General features: G+C 46.9%; 1 protein-coding gene across 5 annotated transcripts in view; it reads left to right on the top strand.

The window, feature by feature from the left end:
- NRP1 (neuropilin 1) overlaps nucleotides 1-20,895 on the top strand; it is a 233,159-nt gene extending 212,264 nt beyond the window's left edge. For 3 of the 5 annotated variants that reach the window (XR_014792444.1, XR_014792443.1, XR_014792438.1), the window contains 3 exons: nucleotides 16,322-16,500; nucleotides 17,068-17,157; nucleotides 19,512-20,895. The gene's annotated coding sequence lies outside the window, so the exon portion shown is untranslated. Of the gene's footprint in view, nucleotides 1-16,321; nucleotides 16,501-17,067; nucleotides 17,158-17,930; nucleotides 17,948-18,620 lie in introns of those variants that run through there. The other 2 variants (XR_014792439.1, XR_014792440.1) reach the window with 2 other exon arrangements.
- The last annotated feature ends 84 nt before the right edge of the window (nucleotides 20,896-20,979 follow it).

The following is a 20,979-nucleotide window of genomic DNA, read 5'->3' as shown; positions in this document are numbered from 1 at the left end:
TCCACAGACTGACAAGAGCTGTACAATTACTCTAAGAATGGATATTCTCAAAGTAAAATCAAGCATGAGCCAAATGAAAAGAATACCACCTGTGGCCATTTTAAAAAGTAATCCATTTTTATGCTTTCGGGAGTTCCCAGAATCAGACATCCAGGTGAAAGAAACAGGGTGAGCATGACAATATGCTCTGACATGAATTTATGCATTCCTGCAAAACTTCACCAAATAAGCAGGAATGTTTAGAGCTCTTTGGTCCTGAGTGCACTACTATCCACCTGCTCTTAGCCATAAAAGCAGGAGGTAAACAGGTTCTTCCTACTGACATCCACCTCCCAGAGTACCCATTTAATATTGGACACTGCAGCAGCGAGTACCTTTCAGACCAGACAAAGAGAGCAATGGGATGATTGTTGCCCTGAGGGATGAATGCCCTGCCTCACCAGTGTGCCAAGACCTCTTCCCAAGGCAAAGCCAATGATCCTGCTAAACACACATCTATTAAAGGCCTAATCCAAAGACGGGTTTCCCGCAGTGCACACACTTTTGAACTAGCACTTACACGGGCTCATAGGGAGTTCCTGGAACAATCCACCCACCTGTTTCCCAGTGACATCGCTGTATCACTCTAGATTCTCCATACCATGACCTGAGGACAGCCAGGGAGGGGACAGGAAACCAGAAAGGACGGAGCAGGACAATGATGGAGCACATGAATTTGGCAGAAGGATGGTAAGGAAGGTACAAAGGGCAGTGGTGCAGCCAGGGCTGGACTTTAGGGCCAGAGTCCAGGGGCCCACAGTATCCAATCCATACAGGGTACAGCTGTATGTACAAGGGCTGCCACAGGATGTTTCATGTCAGGATCTCATGCCAAGAGAGCTTTCTGCCATGCGTAGCAAACTAGGATCACGGGTTTTCAAAAAGCTTCATATTCTCAGGCTTTATTACACGTACACAAGCCTCTTAGGCACTTCAAGGCCAGATACGTTAGATGTAGAGTCCAAATGACCACCCAGAGAGTGACAAGTGATGTGGGCATCAGAAACAAACTCCATTTTACTCCAGTATTCATGATGGTGCTATGATCTAAGTGAGTTTAAAATGCAAAACTGCACAAGCTCAGAGTATTTTATTATTCTTTAATTAGGGTTGACAAACAGTGTTGTTGTTGCTGTTGTTGATTATGATGATGATGGGGGTTGGACTCGATGGCCTTGTAGGCCCCTTCCAACCCTACTATTCTATGATTCTACTATTCTATTCTATGATATTTATATCCCACCTTTTCCCCAATACTGAGACTTAAGGCAGCTTTACATTAAAAACTTGTACAGTTAAAACATATAAATAGAAATATACAAAACTTAAAAATATAATTACATCATCAATAACTTTAGAATTGTATAAAATATCAAATTTTTAAAAGACAACAACAATATAAACAATAGTACCACTCCATCATATTCTCACAGGTCCAGACTATCTGTCCCAAAGGCCTGCAGGAAGAAAGAAGTTTTTACCTGCCTGTGAAAACATACCAAGGAGGGTGCCACTCTCGCCTCCCTGGGAAGGGAGTTCCAGAGCCTTGGGGCAGCCACCGAGAAGGCCCTCTCCCATAGGCAAGCCTGTGATGGTGGTGGGCCTGTGAGAAGGGCCTCCCCTGAAGATCTCAGGGCACGAGCAGGCTCACAGGGGAGAATACAGTCTTTCAGATAACCTGGACCTGAGCCATATAGGGCTTTATAGGTCATGACCAGCACTTTGAATTGTGCCCCGAAACAGACTGGGAGCCAGTGAAGTGGTTTTAGCAGGAGAGTTGTATGCTCCCTGTAGCCAGCTCCAGTCAGCAGTCTGGCAGCAGTTCTTTGAACCAGCTGAAGTTTCCAAACACTCTTCTGAGGCAGCCCCGTGTAGAGTGCGTTACAGTAATCCAAACGGGATGTAACTAAGACATGTGTCACTGTGGCCAAGCCAGACATCTCAAGGAACAGGCGCAGCTGGTGCACTAGCTTCAACTGTGCAAATGCACTCTTGGACACCGCTGAAACCTGGGCATCCAGGCTCAGGGCTAAATCCAGAAGTACACCCAAGCTGCGAACCTGTGTCTTCAGGGGGAGTGTAACTCCATCCAGCACAAGCTGAATCCCTATTCCCTGATCTACCTTTCAACTGACCAGGAGCACCTCTGTCTTGTCCGGATTAAGCTTCAATTTGTTTGCCCTCATCCAGTCCATTACTGCTGACAGACACCGGTTTAGCACCACAACAGCTTCCTGGGAATTAGATGGAAAGGAAAAGTAGAGTTGGGTGTCATCAGCATACTGGTGACACCGAACCCCAAACCTCCAGACAGCCTCTCCCAATGGTTTCATGTATATGTTACATAGCATAGGGGACAAAACAGAACCCTGAGTAACTCCACAGGCCAATGGCCAGGGAGTCAAACTGAAGTCCCCTAGCACCACCTTCTGGGTCCGCCCCTCCAAGAAGGAATGGAGCCACCATAAAACAGTGCCTCCAAGTCCCTTCCCAACGAGGCAGCCCAGAAGGATTCCATGGTTGATGGTATCGAAAGCCACTGAGAGGTCCAGCAGAACCAACAGGGACACACTCCCCCTGTCTAGTTCCTGGCATAGGTCATCCACCAAAGTGACCAAAGCTGTTTCTGTCCCATAACCAGGTCTGAAGCCAAATTGAAATGGATCTAGATAATCCTGTCTCATCTAGGAATCCCTGGAGTTGGGAGGCCTCCACACACTCCAATATCTTGCCTAGAAATGGAATAATGGAGACTGGCCAATAATTATCCAATATGGTGGGGTTTAGGGAGGGCTTTCTAATCAAAGGTCTGACCACCGCCTCCTTTCGGCAGTCTGGAACTCTGCCTTGGGTAAGGGCGGTATTAACCACTCCACTTACCCACTTGGCCAGTCCACCCCTGGTTGCTTTTATGAGCCAGGAAGGGTAAGAATCTAGAACCATCACGCGTGGTGGCTCTCACCTCTCTCAGGATCCTGTCCACATCCTCAGGCTGTACAAATTGTTACAAAGTGTTGTTGTTACATATCAGGAAGGCAGAGGCAGTTGCAAAGCATGCAATGGCCAGTGGAGAAGGGAAGAGAAATTGTAGCTGTGTGCTTCACAACTGAAGCAGTACACATGACAGTCCGTAAGATCATTAAGTCCAGTGTCTAAAATTACCTAGCTGCACCACAGACAAGGGACTTTAAATGCTTAGAACTTGTTGTCACTTGCTTGACAAGAAAAGGAGGAAACAGAGAACACAGCAGGGAGTGCTTGCCCTGGGTATCAGAGCCTTCCTGGGTGAGAGACAATTCACCATCTCCTTCTCCACCTCAATACAGGGCACAGCTGTGCCATGCACAAAGGTTGCCAGAAACTGCTTCATGTCAGGGCCTCATGCCAAGAGAACATTCTGCCAAGTGTAGTTAACTAGAATTGCTGGTCTTCAAAAGGCTTCATATCTTCAGGATCTATTACATGAACACAAGCTTCTTCTCCACTTCAAGGCCAGACACATTCGATGTGGAGTCCTCACAACAGTATTGTCACATTGTGAGACACATTTACTGTGCCACAGCCTCACGCCAACACCACAGTTGGCCTTTCTAGCCCAGGCATGGCAAAATGAGACCTCTGGTTTTCAAATAGCCACACTTCTTGGGGTCGACCTATAGAATGCCTCCTTTGCTACTGCAGAGGAAGAAAGATAATGTTGGGGTGTGCTTGTGCCACTGTCATAGGTTGCCAGGCATCGGTGCATATCAGGATCTCATACCATCTGCAACTGCAGGGCAGGTGTAGCAAAATAAGATACCAGGTTCCCCAAAAGCCATCCTTCTCAGGACTTGCCATGCGTACACATGCTCATTCTGCACTTCAAATCTTGCCATATTAGATATGGACTCGATGCTTGTGCCATTCTGGCTAACACATTACGAGCATTTTCATGTGTTGCTACATGTTAGGACCTGCATCTGGAACACTTCTGTGTGTGTTCCAGGCAGAAACCAGGAAGAAGCTACCTGCTCCTAAAACATATGGGTTATAAGTAGTGATAACAAATGCTCCCTGCCCTCCCCGCTCTCAGGCTTGGAACGAGGCTTCGGGAGAAAACATCACACACACACATTTGCACATGCACTCACATGCTCCTGGAAAATGGCTGTTTCTTCCAAAACAAAATCTGATCTACTGACCCTGCAGTACCCCTGATGATATCATTAGGAGCTCAACAGGATCCATCCTGTCCCCTAAACCACCCCAATGAGTGTCCAAATGCCATCATCCACATGCCCATCTTCTCCCACCCCCAAATCCCTCCTCCCTCTGTACTTATCATTGTTGCTGCTCTTGCAGCGGTGCAGGGGAAAGGAAGAAAGTCCATTCCTCCTCTCCTCTCTGATTCCTGGCATGCTATTATGGCTGCATGCCAGATGCAAGGAGCACTGGGAAACAGGGTTTTCCCTGTGATTCTGACCCATGGCACTGGGAAAGGACATATCCCAGCACTCTTTGCATTAGTCACAAAGCCATAGGGACATGCCAGGCTTCAGGGAGGGGCGAGGGAAAGTTACCACCATCCTCTGCTACCAGAGCAGCAAAATAAATAGAGGTGCAGGTGGAGGAAGGAGTGGTTGAGTGGCTAGGAGGCAAGGATAGAGGAATGGCTTAAGTTCCTCTCTGATTCTGATCCAAAGCAGAGGAAAACTTTCAGGGTCATTATGCTTGCCTTGTATTGAGGCAAGCATTAAGAGCCTACCAGAACTTGTATTCTGAGTAGGGATGTACGAAAGTCACTTACCTTTCATGGATTATGTTGATGGGGGGGGGGGAGGCATTCCGTCCCTCCCCTTGGAATCCTCGCCAGGGGGGAGGTGCTCCGTTCCTCCCCCCCGGAATCCTCCGCGGCCGGCTGTGCTCTGCGGCAGCTCCGCGGAGCAGCCGGCCAGCCCCAGCCAGGCCAGAGCCGTCCGCAGGCGGATTTCCGGCTGCGGAGGGCTCCGGGTTTAAAAAAAAAAAAAACGCGTATGCAAATGGTAGCGGCTACAGCCGCTGCCATTTGCGTTCCTTAGTTTGGGCTGTCTTAGCCTATGTAAATATTTACGTAGACTAAGACGGTGAAAATAAGGGGAACGCAAATAGCGTAGCGTCTACGCTATTTGCGTTCCCCTTATTTTCACCGTCTTAGTCTACGTAAATATTTACATAGGCTAAGACGGCCCAAACTAAGGAACGCAAATGGCGGCAGCCGTAGCCACCGCCATTTGCGTACGCCTTTTTTTTTTACCCAGTCGTTTTAGGCTATGTAAGTTTTTACGTAGCCTAAAACGTCTGGGTAAAAAAAAGCGTACGCAAATGGCGGTGGCCATAGCCACCGCCATTTGCATATGCCTTTTTTTTTTTTTTTTACCCAGATGTTTTAGGCTACGTAAAAACTTACGTAGCCTATCACGTCTCTGTAAAAAAAAATTAAAAAACTGCAAATGGCAGCGGCGGCAGCCGGTCGGAAGACCAGCCGCCGCAGCTGCCGCCACAGCCGCCGCCGCAGCCGCCCGGAAGATTTGCCCCAGGTAAGTCTCGTCCCGGGGGGATCCACAGGGGGGGTGGCAGGCCGTTCCGCCACAGATTTCAGGGGGCCGAATGCACTGTCATTCGGCCTCACCGTGATCCGTGGCAGAATTCTCTGCCATCCCTAATTCTGAGCAATTCTCAGATCCATTACTAGTTACAAGGGAGCCCTCAAAAGAACTATGTATATAGAACCATAGGGGGGAATAGTTGGAATTCCTTTCCATTAGGGAAGGATTTGAATTTCCCCTATGCTTTTTAAAGGGACAGTCAAGTCAGGAAAAAAAATTAAAAATACCTAAAGGAACTGGGTGGAAATGGCTGAAATTTGTTGAAGCCACCTGAATTGTCTGGGGAGATCATGGCCAGCTAATAGCCAAGGAGCAAAATTTTCTCAGGGAAGTTTTCCACATCTCTGAGAGGAAGAAAAAACATTAATGACTGAAGATGAATGGTGCAAGATGGCATGACTCCATCACTCAGATACAAGAAATAAAAAAGTTTGAGAGTCCCACAGAGAGGCACCCATAGATTTAGCTGGAAAATCCACAACAGAGGCATCTAGCACACACAAGGAGCGCTGTGACCATTTAAGCATCGGGCATTCTCCACATTCTATGGCAGTGGCTTTTCATAAGAAGATAAGCTGGAGGTTTCAAAGTCATATGCAAATGTTATCATTCTGGGAGGAAAAGATCATGATATAAATCACACATGGAGAATCGCACACAGACATCCTCCATGGACATGATTGCTAGGTTAGGTTACCACCAGTTTATGTGGAAGGCATACATCCTATGCCTTTAACCTGCTGCATAACAGGCAGAATTCCAACAGGCACATTCCGGGCATGTTGGAACAGCATTACCTGTTGGTTTTTGACCTGTGCTGCAGCTGTCAAAATAAGAGGCACAGGAGCATTGCCAGTGCAAAGGTGGCAACCCTATTAACAGAAGAGGCACAGGAGCATTGCCAGTGCAAAGGTGGCAACCCTATTAACAGAAGAGGCACAGGAGCATTGCCAGTGCAAAGGTGGCAACCCTATTAACAGAAGTTTGCTGCCAGCTTCCCCGCCCCCACCCCTGCTGTCCTGGCCTTTATACATTGGCTTGGTTTGGATCCATTTAGCATTGCACTGTCCCCTCTAATGCCTGGTGACATGTTTCATTATGTAATGCATTGGCAGTTGGCACTTCTGCTCAGCAGCAGAATGAGATCCGAGCCCTCACAAAGCAGGGTGGTAATGTATGCGTCGGCTGTGCCAAAGTCGAGACTATCCATTGTAAAATGGCTTTGATACCTTATAAGCGGAGTTAGCTGCCAAAAATCCCATAACAATGAAATATCATTTCAAAGCGGCTGGGCCCGCTTCCCTTCCCCGTTCCCCAAAGCTCTGTAAGTACAAGGAGCCCTTAATGAGGAACTGAAGATCGTTATGTATGCAGGTGCAAAATGACAATGACAAGGATTTTAAATCAATCTCTCCCATTACACACTCACCTGCCAACGGCGAATGTTTCACCCCTTTTATTTCAAGCTGCCAAATGTCATGGGGGGTCAGACCTGTTAGCACAGCATTTGAGCAGGGAGGGGGGGCATTTCCTAATCAATCTTTCACATAAATTATGACCTCTTTTGTTTCCCTGCTGACTGAGGCACTTTAGCTGTCACATGCTCTTGTAAAAGGTCTGTTCTTCCATTATGTGTGTGTGTGTTTCTCTCAGTAACATCAAAGAGAGATGTTAGCACTGAGCGAAAGCAAGGCAGGCACCCAGAGAGAATGCCTGAGGAGAGTGGTGTTCAAAATGTGTTCTGGAGAAGCCTGGGATTGACTTTGAAGAATATCAGGGGTCCCTTCAAGGAGAAGATCAGAAATGGCAGACAAACATCCCTGAAACACAGCTTTGCCTGCCCATTCTCATTCTTCTCCCTGCAAAGGCCAACAACAGCATAATGTTGGGTGTGTTCAGTGGTGACGGTTCAGTTCACATGAAGCAATGCTAATGAGCAGCAGGGCCTGGACAACACCTTGCAAGAATTGGCTGTGTGGCTAGAACATATCCCAGAATCCTTTCCAACACACACAGGGCTTCCATGGCAGGCAAGGTGGATTATTGCACATTGTTTTGCCTCACCACTGAAGGAATCTGGATGCTTCAAGCCGGCAAAGTATGCAATTGCTTGGTTGCTGAAAAACACCAGCCAGCGGAGCCAGTGACAGTCTGCATTGCCTTCCATATTGTTTCTAGGTATAATTTACTGTGTTGTGGTTCATCTATAAAGCATTCTGTAGTTTGAGAGTTGGATTATTTAGGACATTTTTTCCCCTCACAAGTGACACTCAGAATGCTAACTGATGCTTGGGGACATGTCATTTGTGAATGGTGTCCACGAGAAATGAAAAGCAGGAAAGAATTATTTTCATATTGAACATACATGTTGCCAATGTGGGTTTTACATGCCAATTATAAATATGGAAAATGCCCACAATTTTTTTAAGCATTGCTTGTGAACAGCTTTAGAGATTGCCTCTAACCTCTGGATCATTAAAAAAATTAAGATGAAACTGTCATGGTAGAGATGCTAAAACTTCCACTGTGATGAAACTGAGGGGAGTGTGTTCCCCATGAATGGCCGCCATCTCTAGTACTTCTCACTTGCCTTTCATGCATGAGAATTAGCAGTCTGATCCAAGCATCCCTTCTGAATTAGCGCTGACATACTTCAAAGAAGATGCTGTACGGTAATGACCATGTTGCTCTCGCCTTAATAGGCATCAGCTGCAGGTCAAAACTGCTGAATAGGTAACATTGGTATGGTCCCTGGGAAAGTCCTGTATGAGCCCTTTAGGGAGACTTGCCATTTCAAGAGGCAGTCTGCATAAGACAAATGGGGGTAACAGGGGAAGGATACAGACAAGCAGGGTTCCCAGGTCCAGAGGCTCTGCCTGTTGCTTTAGATTGAGTCCCAGTGATGCAGCGAGGGCTAGACCTTGGGGTTGAAGTCCAGGGGAGCCGAAATGATCATCCAGTGATTGGCAAGGGATGGGGCCAGTGTTAAACAGGCCCCGCCTTAGCACCCTGGCCAGCAGGAATATGCCAGGGCCCACCACTGCTCACCAGAGCATCTTTTTGCCCTATTTTTAAATATTTTAAAGTTAGGGGACAGCCAACTGGACATGCACATGGTTACAGATATTCATTTTCTTTTTGCTTTTTTACTTAACCTTTTCTGTGACTAAATTTTACATTTTGTTGCAGAACATATTCCAGGTAAATATGGTTAGCATCAGGGCAGCAAAAGCAAACTCCTGTAGTGCTATTATTTAAATGAATATAAAATTCAACACTGCACAAGCTTAGAGTGTTGTTGTTGTTTAATAAGGGCAGATTGCCCCCCCCCTACATGTCAAGAATGCAGAAGAAGTTGTGGAATGGGGGGGGAGTAGAGAAGGGACATGTCAGTTCTGTGCTTCACGACTGAAGTAATGCACATGGCCAACTAAAGGGGGGCCCATGAGACCATTAGCTCCAGGATCTAAATTACCTAGCTGTTCCCCAACTGTATCTGCTGCAGCGGGGGCACCTGAACCATGACTCCTTGTTCCACTCTTCCCTGCCTAGAACATAAGAAGAGCCCCGCTAGATCAGACCAAGGGTCTATCTAGTCCAGCATTCTGTTCACACAGTGGCAAACCAGCTATAAATGGGAGACCCACAAGCAGGACACAAGTGCAACAGCACCCTCCTGCCCATGTTCCCCAGCAACTGGTGCACATAGGCATACTGCCTCTGATACTGAAGGTAGCACAAAGCCATCAGGTCTAGTAGCTATTGATAGCCTTCTCCTCCAGGAAAAGCCTGCTGTTGCAAGCTTCAGTCATTTACTAGCAAGACAGAAAGCAACTTGAGCAGTGAGGTGTGCTTAAAGTTACTGAAATAAATAGGCTTTAAGCATGCCTACATCTGCCTTAGACGGTGGCCTGCCCTACTGTAGCTCTAATTGCCCCAGGACTGCTTGGTTATATGCCCTGTCATAGCCAGAGTTTCAAAGCTTGGATCTGGTGTAGTGTAATAGCTGAGACTGAGCTGTACACTTTGAAATCCCTGGTGCAAATCTCACCTCTGCCATGAACTCAGGCCTTAGGTAAGCTACCATCCCACAGCTTCACAGCTACAACATTGGGCTAAGGGCTGGCTCCAGGTTTGAGAGGGTGTTTGGCATGGGAGCCTCTAGTGGCCCTCCTAGGTCAGTGGGTGGCAGGCAGCCCCTCCTCCTCCTCCCCCTCTGAATTATTTCCCGGGGCTCAACTGCAAGGGCCGATCTACACTTACGGTTTTTTACGCTTCCCATGAGGTTTTGTCCCCCGTCTTTCACATTATGCTGTCCCCACTTTGTATTGGAACCGCAATTTCCTGCTTCCCTGCTACAGCTTTCAATACCCTGATATTGTGGTATTTCCCATTCATGTGCTCTGGTCTTCCGTGTTCATCACTGTATAAGGTCATAGTCCCCTCCCATGCCTGCCCATATACAGCGGTGTTTGTATTTCCCTCCTGCCCAATCACAGCTCTCAACGCCCCTGTGCAGTCTTCCAGCCACTGATTGCATAGCTTCCTCAGCCCTCAAAGTTTCATCACCAAAAAGCAAAGGGCTGGATATGCGCACGCTTATCTGATCTCGGAAGCTCAGCAGGGTCAGCCCTGGTCAGTACTTGGATGGGAGACCACCTGGGAGTCAGGCTTCCTGCATGGAGCAGCGGGTTGTTCTATCCCTTCATATGACACTAAGTTTTACCTCCTTCTATCCCCTGCTTTGGCTTAAAATAAAATAAGGCATTATCTTCAAATCTTCAAAGAATCCAGCCCGATTTCTCTGCACACATGCCCGGGCAAGCCCAGGCAAGTGTTATTTATTTCACAGTTCCCTCCATGCTCGCAGCATGGAAAGAAACACACACACATATCCAGGCAGACAGTCATCACCATTCAAGGACTAACAACAATAAAAATGTCCCTGGACTAGGGATGGCGGAGAATTCCGCCACGGATTTCAGTGAGGCCGAATGCACTGGCATTCAGCCCCACGAAATCCGTGGTGGAACAGCCTCCCATCCACCGCCCCATCGTGGATTCCCCCCCGGGACGAAGCTTACCTGGGGCGGATGTTCCGGCGGCAGCGGCTGCAGCAGCGGCTCCAGCGGTGGCGGCTGGTCTTTCAACCAGCTGCCGCAGCCGCCATTTGAGTCTGCTGTTTGCCGTGATAGGCTACGTAAGTATTTACATAGCCTATCATGGCAAGCAAAAAAACAAACAAACAGCGTACGCAAATGGCGGCGGCTACGACGGCCGCCATTTGCGTTCCCTATTTTTCGACGTTTTAGGCTACGTACATATTTACGTAGGCTATTGTAGTGGAAAAAAAGGGGAACGCAAATAGTGTAGTGGGCGCTATTTGCATTCCCTTTTTTTTCCGCCATAATAGCCTACGTAAATATTTACGTAGGCCTAAACGGCGAAAAATAGGGAACGCAAATGGCGGCCACCGTAGCCGCCGCCATTTGCATATGCTGTTTTTTGTTTTTTGCTTTTTTTGCCTGCCATGATAGGCTACATAAATACTTACATAGCCTATCACAGCAGCCTGGCTGGACACAAATGGTGGCTGCTATGGCGGCTGCCATTTGCATCTGCAGCAGGCAGTCCATGGCCAGAACTCCGGCTGCGGACGGCCCTGGCCAGCTGCTCCATGGAGCTGCCGTGGAGTGGAGCCAGCCGGGCAGGATTCCGGAGGGGAGGACCAGATCGCCTCCCCCCCCCCCACGAATCACATCTGCGAAAAGGTAAGTGACTTTCTTACATCCCTATCCTGGACAATTTTAACGTCATCTCATGAGCGGCAGACAAAAACAGGGCAGTCTTCGAAGCTTCGAAGCTTTGAAGACGCTAGCAGCCCCCCCTCAACCCAAGCGCTGGCTGTCCCTCTTCCTCACACAGGCTGTCAAGGGCTGGCACAGAGAAAGGAGCATTCGGAGACACCCCCCCAGCCTCTCGCCCTGGCCTCCATGGGTGGGGGAGAAGAGGATAGGTGCCTCCTTCTTCCCTCTACCCCCACCTGCTACAGTGGTGGCAGCAAGGGACAAGCTGGTTGTTTTCCCTAAGGCCAGGAGAACTTAGGAAAACGACCAGCCTCTCCCATGCCACTGCCGCTGTAGCAATGATGGAGGGAGGATGAGAGGCGCTGCCTTCTTCCCCTATTCTTGCTGAGGGAACTGGTGTCCGGGGGTGGGCAGAGTGGCAACTTCTCACCAGGCTTCAAGCCCCAACAGGATGCTCATGCCATCCCTACACAAACACAGGGATAGAAGAAAGAGAGGGACAGTGGGCGGGGAATCAGCAGAAACAGGAAAAGTTTCTGCTCCTCCAGTGAGAGCTGCCTTCTTTAAGAGCAGGAAAACAGCACAGCACTCGAGTGTGAACCATGCTTGCACATTCGATGAAGTACTGGAACAGGGAAACAGGGTGAGTGTGAATAATCACGTTTTAACACGATGGCATTTAACTCACCAATCTACTGAATTCAATGCGATAGAAGACACAATGTAGATCCTCCCACAGAGGAAGATGGTGGCAGCAGTAGCAGAACTCCTCCATTGAGCACCAGCAGGTCACCACTGTAATTGCTCACCATGTCCCAGAACAATGTAGCATTGTTGGGGGCATTGGGAGCGGTTGCCAGGGCAACTGCCAGCCCTCATCAGAGCTCCAGAAAAAAAGAGGGCCCAGGGCAGTAACAGCCGTGTTACTGCCTGAGGATACCATCTGCTGTCACCAGGCTGGATTGGGATAATATTATTTTATTTATTTCTCAGACTTAAAACCTGTTTGTCAGCTGAGGTTCTGCTCACCAAACAGCTAGCAATTAAAAAAAAAAAAAACTTCCCATCAAAATGCAATAAATGTTAAAATCTCATAAACTGACAACCCATAAAACTAGTCAAAAGCTCATTGCAATAATAATTACATATACATATGCATATGTATGTATGTATGTATGTATATATGTAAGTATATATATAATCTCAAGATCAACCATGCTTCAGTGAGCAGCAGCTATATATAAGTTAATACTGGTCTGCCTCACAAGGATGTTGTAAGGTTTGCTGAGAATGTATGTGAACAACTCTGAACTCGTAAGGCCTGCCTGGGACCTTTGCTCCATTTCCAAGGTCCTCTTTTATGTCCCGCCAGGAGAAGCCATCTTCAGCTGTGGTATCCTGGCTTTGGAATACCCTCTGAAGAGATACATGCCTGGCGCCTTCACTGCTCACTTTTAGATGGGCAGTGAATACAAATGTAGTTAAGCAGGGTATTTTTAGGTCTCTGGTCTTATGTTTTATGCTGTGATTTAATGCTGAATTTATCTTGTTTTTATTGTATTGATGAGAGTGACGGACTGGGAGCCGGGAGATCCGGGTTCTAGTCCCCACTCGGCCATGGAAGCTCACTGGGTGACTTTGGGCCAGTCACACACTCTCAGCCCAACCTACCTCACAGGGTTGTTGTTGTGAGGATACAACGGTGAGGAGGAGGATAATGTAAGCCGCCTTGAGTTCCTTGTGAGAGGGAGAAAGGCAGGGTATAAATGCAATAAATAAATAAATAAATAAATAAAAGGTGAGGTATAACTAAATTAATACTAATACTAATAAAAAAGCACTATATAAATGCTAGTTGTTATTGTGAGATGATGAAGATGATGATGATTTAGTGATCTGGCAACACTACCTACAAGCCAAGAAAATATCCAGCCTACACATTAGTCAGGTGTGTTCTCCACAAATTAATAGCCTAGACTTTCAGTCCACTGACATGAGAGAACAAGAGGGATGTGCAGTTCAACATTGACACTGCCTGATCCAGATACCGATTAAACCAGCATCTTTGCTCCAGTTATAGAGATGCAAGCAAAAACACCTGTAAATGGCAGTCTGTTTCATTTTTCCACATCTAAGACAAAAAAACATGAAGCAGATGGGTTTATTTTTAAGTTCTAGGAAGAAAATAGCCTGTGCATTTGTTATTTCGTTTTTTGATCTTGTGATTTTCACACCCATTATACTGCTGCATGACAAGATGTGTTCACACTTGACAAGCAGCTTCAAGTAATCAGTGAGCCTTCGTTACAAAATGTTTCTTCCTGAAAAGTACAATTCTAGCATCACTGCACCTTGTCTTGTTCCCATTGCTACTGTGCCCTGTTAACTACAACACTGTCATGACAATAGGACAGTGGTTCAATGGCGACTAAAGTGCAGCTTTTGCTTTCAATGCAACTTCACTAAGGGAGCAATCCTATTCATGTTTAGACAGAAAAAACTCCTACAACTCCCAGCATGCCCCAGCCAGCCATGGTGGGACATGCTGGGAGTTGTATTATTATTGGACAGGGAGCCTGGATAAGGGGTCCCTCATTCTGAACCGATCCAGCATGTAAAAGCAGCATCCAGAGACCCAAGGGCAGGCTGATATGGCAACAACCAAACCTGTGGGTGCAGGGAGGACTGGAAAACAGCACAGCCATTAACTGTCTGGGTCACGTTCCCCTTACCTGGCAAGTCCTCCTCACAACACCATGTCTCCCTCTACCCATCACTGCACTGATTGGGCCCCCTCCGGTCCCCCCAATTGGCCCAATACCCTCCCTCCCAGGCACATGCACAGGCCACCTGAAAGCCAAGCAAAGGAACAGGGTCCAAGTCCTGCAGCACTCACAGCTAGGTGGCCTCCGGCACCTCCAGCAGCAGGAGCAGCCTTTACAGCTGGAGTCAGGTTGGGGCCCTGCCGTCCCAGGTCAGGTGGAAAGAGCCAGGCAGAGGAGCAAGGTCCAGGTCCTGCAGGGCTCACAGCTGGATGGTCTCTCGGGCTGTAGGAGTTTTTTCTGTCTAAACATGCACAGGATTGTGCCTTAAGGGCACAATTCTATACATGTTGAAACCAGGGGGGGGGAGTCTTACAACTCCCTGCATTCCCCAGTCAGCCATTGCACCCTAAGTTTACTAAGAGGCAGAAGAAATTAGCATCACCAAATGGAAGTCAGCCAACAACCTTATGCAGGGCATGTTTATACCATCGGTTACCCAGGGATAATAATTCCTGAACTCACTCCAAGCTCTTATTTACTTTCACAGTCAAGGAGTGAATCAGAGATTGTAGTGAGTTTAAAAAAAAAAAATCAGCAAACCACAGCAAAGTCAAAGCCTTTTAGTTTGCTCTTTTTAAATCCCAGGATAACCCATTTGCGTCCCTGCGTTAGCGTTTGATAGGCTACGTAAATATATACTACGCCATTTGCGTCCTTGCTCTTTTCGTGATAGGCTATGTAACTATATACGTAGCCTATCACGGCTAACACAGGGACACAAATGGCATAGCGGACGCCATTTGTGTCCCTACTCTTTGCCATGATAGGCTATGTAAATACTTACGTAGCCTATCACGGCTAAAGTAGGGAGGTAAATGGCGGCCACAGACAGGGGCAGCGGACTGACCAGACTGGCCGACGCCAGGTAGGGTCCATCCTGGGAAAATTTCGTGGGGTGGCAGCGGGGAGTGCTCCGTTCCACCACGGACTCCGGGGGGGGGGGAATTCTAAAGAATCTAGCCTCACTGGAGTCCGTGGTGGAATTCTCTAACATCCCTAGTATACACCTGTCCCTTCCATACAGGGTTGGCCCTACCATTAGGCAGAGTGAAGTGACCACCTCAGGCGCCTGATGCTGTGGGGATGGGGGTGTTGGCGAGTGACAGCAAGGTGCTGGTGATAGAGCTATGTGCTGCCCTCAAGTGTAGTGAAGGACACTATCCATTGCCAGTGCTGAAGAAAGATGCACATGCCATCTGGTTAGCTTCCATACATGGTACCATTTTGTTCTTCACCTCAGGCAGCAAAATGTCTTTGGCCAACCTTCCTCCACAGTTCACTTCATACATCGGTGGAAGCACACTTTTGCCTATGAAAGCTCCTGCCACAAACCAAAAAAGTATCTGATCCAGTGTGGTGTAGTGGTTAGAGTGCTGGGCTTAGACCAAGCAGATTCAGGTTCAAATCCTCACTCAGCCATGAAGCTCACTGGGTGACCTTGGTGTAGTCGCTGTCTCTTAGCCTAATGTACCTCACAGGGTTGTTTTGAGAATAAAGGTGAGAACCCATGTATACAGGCATGAGCTCCTTGGAGAATGGACAACATCGAATGTAATCATAATAATCTGAGACCTGATTTATACACCAGGTGATTTGAATGTTCAAGCAGAGGTGATTAATCTGTGATAGTTGAAATATACATGAAAGTAATGAGTGGATGTTACAATGAACATGCATGCATGAGCCTGCTATTCGTCTCTAAAATGCCACAGTGTTATTTTCCTTTTGCTACCACAGATCAATATGAGTGCTTAACTAGAATTTTCTGACACTGTTATTCTGTCTTCTCCATTTCTCCCCCACCCACCCCAAATTCCCCAGTTTAACCACTACTAATTTTAATTTCTTGATCCCCATCAAACAACAATGGCCTCACAAACTCATTAACAGCACAGAAGTATTAGATATGGCAACATAATCTGTCTCTTTTTGCTGTCAGGCAGAACATTTTCTTTTGAACTTATATGCAGTTGTGTAAAGAGAAATGTCACGATTGCTCTATTTTATTTCTTTCTTTCTTTTTCAGGAAAAAAGCAATCAAGCACAGCCATCATCTGGAAGCCTACAACTCACTCCTATGTCAAATCCTGGCTAAAAGAGCCTTTAAGACTCATAAAACCATTGATTCCACGTGTGGAACATTAACCCCATGTCACGCCAGAGAGCTGAAGAATATATGCACACAAATGCAACACAATTGCAAAGGTCATTTTGCTTAAATGGAAAGGGGTTTTTGGAGGGCAACAATGGGAAGATGGAGCGGAGTGGAGCAAGCTAAGAGGGGTGCTTCACCCTTTCTCCTGCTGTTTTCTCATTCCAAAATGGCCCACAAAGTGTTAGGAACCCCAAGGGAGGGAAAGTGGGGCATGATTTGGAGCACAAAATGGCCAGCAGGGAAAGGGTTAAACCCCTTCCCACAACCACTGCTTCCAGTGTCTCTCCCCAAATCTATTTTACAGGCTGTCGAGGTGCTGTTAAAAATGTTTGCATATAATCTTTAGCTAGGCCAGGCTTTCCCAACCAGGCACCCTCCAGATGTTTTGCACTGCAACTCCCATCAACCCCAGCCAGCATGGACCATGGTCAAGTATGTTGGGAGTTGTAGTCCAAAACATCTGGAGGGCAGCAGGTTGGGGAAGGCTGAGCTAGGCCTTCAGACTGTAATAAGCCAACATTTAATAATATCTTTAATTTTTTAACTGTTTCTTCCAAGGTCTGCACGGGAATCCATCATTTGGGCTGATTCTGGGCTTTTATCTTCCCATGCTTCAGGCACACCTGAGACCTGCAGATTCCAAGGGACTCCTACAAGCCATGCGCTGATCCCTCCTAGAGATTCCACAAATGAAGCAGAATGAGATGGTACGCTGAAGTCAGAGCATTCTCCATTGTACCATGTCAGACAGCATGGGGAGGGGGTCATCTTTTTTAATGCTCCCCATCTTAAAACTAAAACAAATGCTCCTTGCATGTTGTAAACTAGCACACTGGGGAAAGAGCCATGTGAAAACTTTCTCCTTGATGTGCTAGTCAGGGAGACAGGATTTTTGCTGGGTTTACATAGGGGCAGCAGTCAGATGACACACCCACCCAGCTGCAGTCTCCAAATAGGGCATACTCCAAATAGGGCATTCCTAGCAGACATTTTCTGTTAACTTGCTCCACTCAGGCGTAATTCTTTGCCTGATTAAATACTTGAATTACAATTTCTTTGATTCAGTGATTACGTTTTCCCAGAGCACTTGACAGCAGTTTGATCCGACAGAACTTGAATTTAGGTTCACATCCCAGTTCCATCAAGGATTCATTAGTTGTCCCTGGGGCAATTCGGTCTTTTGCCCTATATTCTCTGGCTATACAATGTAGAATTTGCTGTTGTCATCAGGGGGGAAAAATACTACTTTGCATTTATATCACTGTTTTGATTTTCACCAGAGGTGGGCAACTTCTGGCCCTCCAGATGTTTTGGCCTACAACAGCCATCAACTCTAGCCAGCCTAGCCAAAGGTGAGGTATCATGGGAGTTGTAGGCCAAAATATCTGGAGGGCCACAAGTTGCCCTCATTTACACAGTGCTGTGCTTGCATTCTCAGAATGATTATCTGGAATAGGTCACTCTTATTCCAATTTTCCAGGGGGAAACTAGGCAACAGAGGGTGACCTACACAAGGACACAGAAGGAATAAATGGTAGGAGAAGGTGTTAGCCCATGTCTCTTGGGTCTACGTCCAACTCTCCACTCTATAAATGGCCATGCTGGGTGAGGATGATGGGAACTGTAGTCCAACACATTTGGAAGGCACCAGATTGGAGAATACTGTTCTAGAATGTTCCATGCCTCTGTGAGCCCATCTGTCTGTCCATCTTCTCCTCTTAAATATTTTACCAGGAAGGGTGGGAAAACTACCATCTGAAAGTGAAGAGGAAAAGGGAAGGATATTTTCAGGGGCCCTCCTCCAGGTGCCCCCGCTACAGAAGCTAGGCAGGTGGCTACAAGAAAGAGGGCCTTCTCAGTGGTGGCACCCCACTTATGGAAAAAACTCCCCAAGGAGGTTTACCTGGCACCTTTTGGAGCCAGGCAGAGACCTTTCTTTTCTCCCAGGCATTTTCAAGAGAAATATAATAAACTAAGTTCTAGGTTATTATGGCTGTTTTATCAATTCCTGTACCGTTTATTGTTTATTATATTGTATTTTATTCCTTTAAATATTTGTATTGATTTTTAACTGGTTGTAATTGGCCCAGAGAACATTAGTTATTGGGTGGATTAGAAATATATGAAAGAAAGAAAGAGTGTTTTGAAAACCTTCGAACCTTTCACCCAGGTGGTGTCATGATCCCAGTATCCAGCCTGAAAGGGACACAGAGGATGAAGGGCCAGTGGTGAAAACAGAAGAGACACTGTTTCCCCCAACACTGAGCTCAAGCACCAGCCAAACAGGAGATCTCCCTAGGCTAGAGATCTGAAGGCACAGGAAAAAAAAACCAGAAAATTTCAGGGGAAAAACTCCCCCCCCCCCCGTTTTTTTCTGGGGACCATTTTTATGTGTTTTTTCTGAAAAACTGAACAGCTTTGGGTTATGAAATATTTTCTTTTAGAATTTAAAACAAAGTATTTATATATATTTTACCCAGCCTTTTCTCCCCACCCCCCAAAAAATGTTTCCTAAAATCTATGTAAGAAGAAGACTTTTATAGAAAGACAAAAGACATAAAATGACTGGAAATAATGAAGCCATGGAGAAAAAAATTTTTAATCCTCTCTGTAAGATTCCCAGCATAGTTATTTCTTTCACTGCTTATAAAATTATTGATCTAAAGTATATTTTACTGATAGACCTTTATGCTCAGTTTCCCAACATGTGAGTAGAGTCACCATTGTGCATTTTGGCAGTAAATATGCATTCTTGACAGCTTGGCAGAAGAATTCTCAGAGTCACTATCTATTATTTTTGAGAAATCATGGAGGATGGGTGAAGTGCCAGATGACTGGAGGGGGGGCTACTGTTGTCCCTATCTTCAAAACGGGCAAAAAGGAGGAACCTGGGAACTACAGACCAGTCAGTCTGACATCAATCCCTGGGGAAATTCTGGAGCAGATTATAAAGCAATCCATCTGGAAGCACCTTGACAACAATGCAGTGATTACTCGAAGCTAACATGGATTTGTCAAGAACAAGTCCTGCCAGTCTAATCTGATCTCATTTTTTGATCAGGTAACCTCCCTTGTGGACTGTGGGAATGCTGTGGACATAATATACTTCCACTTCAGCAAAGCCCTCGACAAAGTGTCCCATGAAATCCTGATGAGCAAACTAGCTCAAAGTGGGCTAGATGAAACAATGATCACGTGGCTCCACAGTTGGCTACAGAATCGGACTCAGAGAGGGCTTATCAGTGGAATCATCTCAAACTGGGTAGAGGTAACAAGCAGGGTCCCACAGGGCTCAGTCCTGGGCCCAGTGCTCTTCAACATTCTTATTAATGACTTGGAGGAGGAGGTGCTGGGAATGTTTATCAAATCTGCAGATGACACAGAATTGGGCAGAATAGCTAATACCTTGGAAGACAGAAACAAAATCCGAAGTGATCTTGATAGACTGGAGTGCTGGGCAGAAAACAAGAGAATGAAATTTAATAGGGATAAATGCCAAGTTCTGCACCCAGGAAAAAGAAACCAAATGAACAGTTACATGATGGGCGATACTTGCCTCAACAATAATACATGAGCCAACAATGTGATGTGGCTGCAAAAAAGGCAAATGCTATTTTGGGCTGCATTAATAGAAGCATAGCTTCCAAATCCCATGAAGTACTAGTTCCTCTCTATTCAGCATTGGTCAGGCCTCATCTTGAGTTCTGGGCATCACTCTTTAAGAAGGATGCGGACAAACTGGAGAGGGTTCAGAGGAGGGCAACAAGGATGATCAGGGCACTGGAAACTAAGCCCTATGAGGAGAGACTGAAAGAACTGGGCACGTTTAGCCTTGAGAAGAGAAGACTGAGGGGAGATATGACAGCGCTCTTCAAGTACTTGAAAGGTTGTCACAGAGAGGAAGGCCAGGATCTATCATCCCAGAGTGCACGACATGGAATAACAGGCCCCAGTTAGAGGAAGCCAGATTCCGGCTGAACATTGGGGAAAACTTCCTGACTGTTAGAGCAATAGGACAATGGAATCAATTACCTAGGGAGGTAGTGGGCTCTCCCACACTGGCGGCATTCAAGATAAGGCTGGACGGCCATCTGCCAGGGATGCTTTGACTTAGGGATGTATGAAAGTCACCTACCTTTTCGCGGATTCTGTTCGTGGGGGGGGAGGCGCTCTGTCCCTCCCCCTGGAATCCTCAGACGGAGGGGGGAGGCGATCCGGTCCTCCCCCCCGGAATCCTCAACGGCCGGCTCTTCTCCGCAGCGGCTCCGCAGAACAGCCGGCCAGGACAGGGCCGTCTGCAGCCGGATTTCCAGCCACGGACTGGCTGGTGCGGACGCAAATGGTGGCCGCCGTAGCGGCCGCCATTTGCGTCCAGCCAGGGAGCCAAGATAGGCTATGTAAGTCTTTACGTAGCCTATCATGTCTGGGTAAAAAAAAAAAAAAAATGGCGTACGCAAATGGCGGCAGCTACGGCCGCCGCCATTTGCGTTCCTTATTTTTCACTGTTTTAGTCTATGTAAATATTTACA

The sequence above is a fragment of the Heloderma suspectum genome, chromosome 5 (genome assembly GCF_057233095.1).
Source record: "Heloderma suspectum isolate Gila_16-S chromosome 5, 16-S_ref, whole genome shotgun sequence".
NCBI classification, from domain to species: Eukaryota; Metazoa; Chordata; class Lepidosauria; order Squamata; family Helodermatidae; genus Heloderma; species Heloderma suspectum.
Note: the sequence above shows the minus strand (reverse complement) of the source record. Positions and strands in the feature narration are given on the sequence as shown.